The sequence below is a fragment of the Coenobita brevimanus genome, chromosome 35, assembly GCF_032717465.1.
Source record: "Coenobita brevimanus isolate Jiangsu-jjx chromosome 35, ASM3271746v2, whole genome shotgun sequence".
NCBI classification, from domain to species: domain Eukaryota; kingdom Metazoa; phylum Arthropoda; class Malacostraca; order Decapoda; family Coenobitidae; genus Coenobita; species Coenobita brevimanus.
Window position 1 is genome coordinate 7,119,354 of NC_136988.1, and position 6,086 is coordinate 7,125,439.

At 38.8% G+C, this 6,086-nt stretch overlaps 1 pseudogene; it reads right to left on the reverse strand.

The window, feature by feature from the left end:
- Positions 1 to 1,044: 1,044 nt before the first annotated feature.
- On the reverse strand, positions 1,045 to 1,163 carry LOC145396268 (5S ribosomal RNA; annotated as a pseudogene).
- Positions 1,164 to 6,086: the final 4,923 nt, after the last annotated feature.

Genomic DNA, 6,086 nt, shown 5'->3' on the forward strand with positions numbered 1-6,086 from the left:
AACAGAGGAAAGAATAACAAATAAATAAAAAAATAATCCATACAACAGATTACTGGTGTCCTCTGTTCATAAAGTATCTGTAACAGTTAGCCTTGAACAGTTCTAGGTTGAAGTTTTGAGGGAAACAACTCTGGGAAAGAGAGTTCCTGAGAGATGCAGTTCGGGGAATGAAAGAATTCTGATAGGCAGAGGTTCTGCAATATGGCTGAGTGACATTCTAGTCATGAGCGCTACCAGATGCCCGTGTAGCACGAGGGAAGGCATGGAGAGGTGGCACAATGGATGCAACTTCGTCTGAGCATTTGCTATAAAAATATCTTTAAGATAATGCAAGGGAGGCAACATTCCTTCTTACTTGTAGGGGAGGTAGTTTATTAGTAATGACAGGATTATTAATAATTCTAACGGCTTTATTCTGAAATTTGTCTAGTTGTTTTAATGCAACCTCTCCACATCCATTCCACAAGGGTGAACAGCATTCAAGCTGAGAGCGCAAATGACTCATAAATTATAGCTAACTGCTCGTCAGTGAAGAACTTACGGACTCTGTACAATAATCCAAGTTTCTTTGAGGCAGTTTTAGCAAGTGATCTGACATGAGAGGTCCAGCTAAGTGAGACTCCGAGAATTTCAGTACTTTTGGAAATGGGAATATTTGTACCATTGAATGTAATATAGGAATCTGGCAATCCCTGTCTATTAGTAAACTGTATATATTTAGTTTTACTAGCATTAAATAAGACAAGGTTGTTTTGTCCCCATTCACTGATTGTAGATAAGTCTTGATTTATGGAGATGGCTGTACTAAGTTGTGAGTTAGAGATGTCAGACTTTGTAAGTGGGTGTCTGAGTGTGAATAAACTATAAAGTGTTGAGTCATCTGTATATGAATGGATGGGATTGTGGGTGATAGATCATTCATTCATATTCATTCATTCATTGCCAGACGCCATGTATCCCAGACGGGGTGGCCAAGGGCCTAGAGTTAATTGTTTTACAGGGAGGGGCACTAATCCTCCACCAACCCCACTTGACACGTAGGGATGCCAACAGCATCTGGTGTCCCCAGACGCTCACCCATCCAAGTACTAACCAGACCCAACGTTGCTTAACTTTGCTGATCGGACGGGAAGCGGTGTACTCAACGTGGTATGGCCGTTGCCATATATATATATATATATATGTACATAAAAATACTGAGCTCAAGGAATAGTAAATTGATCAGAATATAAATGTAAAATAACTTGTGATAAGTGGAATTTTAGCTCACCAGAGTTTGACTTCCCGAAGAGCGCTTATTTTCCGGGCGTAATGGTGGACTCTTATTAATACAACACCTTCTCATATCTACACAAATATATTTATATTTGCATTACTATGGGTTAGTTAAGTTACCATTAGTTACGTTAGCATAACTTGGTTAGGTTAGGTTAGTTTAGCCTGTAGAGATCATTAATATGAACCAGGAATGGGATTGGAGCAAGAACTGATCCCTGCGGCACGCCAGCGTTAACTGAGTGGTAATTAGAATATAACTGTACATCATCTACTTTTACGCTTATTTTTCTGTTGCTGAGATATGAGGTAATCAAAGGGACAAAAGACTTTAGTCCATAACTAGGGAGTTTAGACAACAGGGAACGGTGCCATACTCTATCGATAGCTTTAGAAATATCAAGGGCTACTGCGTGAGTTTCCCCATGTGGGTCGATTGACTGATGGATGGTATGAGTCAGGAGATTATGTCAATGATGGATCTCTCGTGTTGAAAACCATATTGTCTATCACTTAATAAGTTGTTGGATTCAAGATGTTTAACTATGTGCTTATTAATTAAAGTTTCAAACACCTTACCAAGAGAACAAGTGACAGCTATTGGTCTGTAATCGGGGGGGGGGGGGTCAGACGAACTTCCTTTCCTTGGAATTGGGTGGATATTGGCTTCTTTCCATGAACTGGGGAATGAAGAAGTACATATGTATATTCTGAATAATTTAGCAAGAACAGAGGCAAGTTCTGGGGAACACTTTTTCAAAACAATTGGCGGAATTCCATCTGGGTCTGGAGCTATGTTGGTGGGTAAATTGTCTAGGATGGATTTTACGTATCTTGTCTGTATTTTAAGTGGAACAATTTTGAGAGACTCAAGTTTTAGTACTGGAAGTTCTGGCTGGCTTCTTCTATGGTAGACTTTCTGGCAAATGTACTGGCAAAGATATCTGCTTTCCCAAGTGGGTCATTTGTAATGTTGCCATCTGAAGATTTTAGTGGGGGAATGGATGATGACCTGTTAAAGTTATTATTGAAAGAACTGAGAGTTGACCAGAATATTCTATTGTCGTTAGGGCTGTTGAGTACTTTTAATGCTTGATATTGAAGAAAGTTTGATTTTGTGAGATTTATTACAGCTTTTGCATGGTTTCTAGTAATTTTAAATTGAAAGAGTGATTCAGATTTTTTTTTATTTTAAGTAAGAGGTATGTGCTAATGACTTTTAAGTTGTTACTCTGGCACAGTTGCTATCAAACCATTTTGGAGAGTTCGATCTTTTAGTGAACTGTAGACTTAGTAAAAATAAATCCATACCAGATAGTATTAAGTCGCAAATGTGGGACTGGGTAGAATTGGCATCACTAGAGAAGAAAGACTGCCACGGAATGTCAGCAAGATAATTTCTAAATCCATCCCAGTTTACCCTATCAAAGTACCATCGGGTCACCCTGACAGGTTCAGAACGGGGAAGTTTAGCGGGGCTAACTAATGAGGCTTTGATGAGATTGTGGTCAGAGGATCCAAGTGGAGACAATACCTCTATCCTGTATTGATCTGGATTATTTGTCAGGAATAGATCCAAGAGATGGGCATTATGGTCAGGATTATCTGGTATTCTGGTTGGTTGCTTTACCAGCTAGGTGAGATTAAACGATTCTACAAACAGCTCGCACTCTAGACCAGCATCGTCAGTCCTGGCAGAATTCAATAACCATTCAACATTATGTATGTTAAAATCACCCAAAATGGCAATTTTGGTGCTAAGGGAAAGGTCAAGGTTACTCAACCGTGTGGATATGGAATCAAATACACTGGGTTCTGAAGAAGCACTGGGGGAACGATAGACTAATCAGATATATTTGGTATTATTTTGACAATTTAGTTTATACAATGAGTAATCAAAACTGGATGAAGTAAAGTTTAAAATGGTGTCAATTGCATACTGATATTTGATATAACAACAGGTGCCGCCCTTGTTACGGAAGTTTGTGAGGAGATGGTAACCAGGATAGCAGAATGGGGATATTTCAGTAGAGGATGAAATTTGTGGTTCTGTGAGGAATAGAGCCAGAACTTCCTTCTGTTCTAGCTAAATTATTCAGAATATACATACGTACTCCTTCATTCCCTAATTCTTGGACGGAAGCCAATAACCACCCAATTCCGAGGAAAGGAAGTTCCTTTGACCCCTCTTATTACAGACCAATTGCTATCACATCTTCTTTTGGTAAAGTATTTAAGATTGTAATTAATAAACACATAGACATATTAAATCCAACAACTTAATTTGTGATAGACATTATGGTTCATGCCATGAAAGATCCATCGTTGATATTCTTAATCTCCTGACTGATACCATCCATCACTCAATCAACCAACAAGGTGAAACTCATGCAGCAACCCTTGATATTTCTGAAGCTTTTGACTGAGTGTGGCACCGTTCCCTGCTATCCAAACTCCCTTGCTATGCCCTAACATCTTTTGTTCCTTTGATTTCCTCATATCTTACTAACAGAAAGATAAAAGTAGATGATGTATATTCCAATTTCCATTCAAGTAATGCTGCCATGCCACAAGGATCAGTTCTGGCTCCAACACTAATCCTAATTCGTATTAATTATCTCTTATCTGTCACCCATAACCCACCCATTCATTTGCAGATGACTCAAAACTTTACAGTTATTTCACACTTAAACACCCATTCACATAGTTTAATATCTCGAATTTACAACTCAGTACAACAATCTCCACAAATCAAGACTTATCTAAGACCACTGAATGGAGACAAACTGACATTGTCTCATTTGATACTAGGAAAACCAAATATATTTTGTTAACTAATAGACAGATTTTGCCTGATTCCTGTATTACCTTCAATGCTACACATATTCCTTTCTCTAAAAGTATTGAAATTCTCAGTGTCTCACTTATCATTGCCCTCAGCTGGACCTCTCATGTTAGATTGTTTGCTAAAACTGCTACAAAGAAACTTGGTTTATTGTAGAGTCCATAACTTCTTCATTGATGAGCAGTTAGCGATAATTTACAAGAGTCATTCTCTGTTGAAATATTGTTCATCGTTGTGGAATGAATGTGGAGAGGCACTAAAACAACTAGACAAAATTCAGACCAAAGTTGTTAGAATAAATAACCCCACTATTACAAATGAACCACCACCCCAATGAGTAAGAGGGAATGTTGCCTTCCTTGCATTATTTTACAGATATTTTTATGGCAAATGCTCAGGCGAAGTTGCTTTCATCGTGCCACTGCTCCATGCCTTCCCCCACACTACATGGGTATCTGGTTGCGTTCATGACTGGACTGTCACACTGCCATACTACAGAAATTCTGCCTATCAGAGCACTTTTATCCCCGAACTGCACCTGTGGAACTCACTTCCCCTGAGTGGTTTCCCCCAAAACTTCAACTTATGGCTTTGAAGTCCAATTGTTACAGATTTTTTATGAATGAAAGACACCAGTAATCTGGGTATGGATAGATTATTTGATAAATTTTTTTCTTCCTCTGTTCTGTTATTTGTAAAAAAAAAAAAAAAAAAAAAAACAGTGATGTGTTGTATGGTTGTAAGCATGATAACATGTAATAGGCATCCACATTGAAAGTGTGGAACGTGTTCGAGCAAGCGAGCAAGCAAGTCAGGCAGTGCTGAATATTGTCCCATATCGCGCATCATCTTCCTCTGATTTCATGACCTGAAAATACTAAAAACAACTCATTTTGCTACACCAAAAACACTCCCTCACACTTCCTAAAACCAAACTCCTCTTGTATTAATTTTAGGTCTAGGGCTTGAAACCTAGTAGGGTAATATTGACTTTGCTTTTTCCTTACTCACAAAAATTACTTTCACCAAATCTCTTGGTGTGCTCCGATTTGAATAAGAAATAAGAAATTCAGAGTTTCTTTCGTTGATCAGGATATTGTATTAGTCTAACTCAGATTCAGTCAAATTTTTCGAAAAAAAAAAAGACAAACAGAAGGTATTATTAGCATTGAAAAGGCAAAACCTGGTTGCTCTCTGCAATCACTGGAAAATATTACACTCAACCTTAGACCGTTACTTCTTGTGCAGCCGGCTGTTACGCTAATCAGCCTTATGAAATATTGTTTCCTTGATTTATGGAAAAACTATTGGGAATTAAGGGTTGTCTATGAAATAAAAATACTTGAGGATTTTTTTATGCAATTCCCAAATTGGTGTCTATCTTTCCTGAAACTTCAAAATTGGCTGAGATATCCAAAAAAGTGCGCTACTGTACTACAAAGTTTTCCTTCCGACCACTGCCCCCATTTCTTGCTGATGCGATAAATCTTTCACTCGGGTACAGTCACGCGTAGTAATTTCTGCTCAGGCGTTACCCCTTCCTTCCCCCCTCTACCCTGGACAGAGGGAAAGGGGGAATCGCGAACAAGTGTACCCCGCCTTCTGCCCCCAACTCCCCCACCCTCCACCTCCAGCTGCCAGTTACTGATTAGACGCAAATTTTCTCATGTCCTGTAAACATGACTAAACTGTCGTCACACACGCTTTCAACGGCCAAGATTTGGACTATATTTTTAGGATAGATTATTACCGTATTGAACTGCATTCTCAAATTGAAAATATTCACCATCATTGTAATCCAGTGTCGTCCGCTGCACAATTCTGGGTTCCAGTGCTTACCTTTTCACTTTCCCCAGCTCTCTCTCTCTCTCTCTCTCTGAATTTACTTTTCCCACTCACTCATTCTTTTTAAATTTATATAACTTTCTCTTTGCTTCTCTCCCCCTCTCTCCCTTCTCTCTCGTTT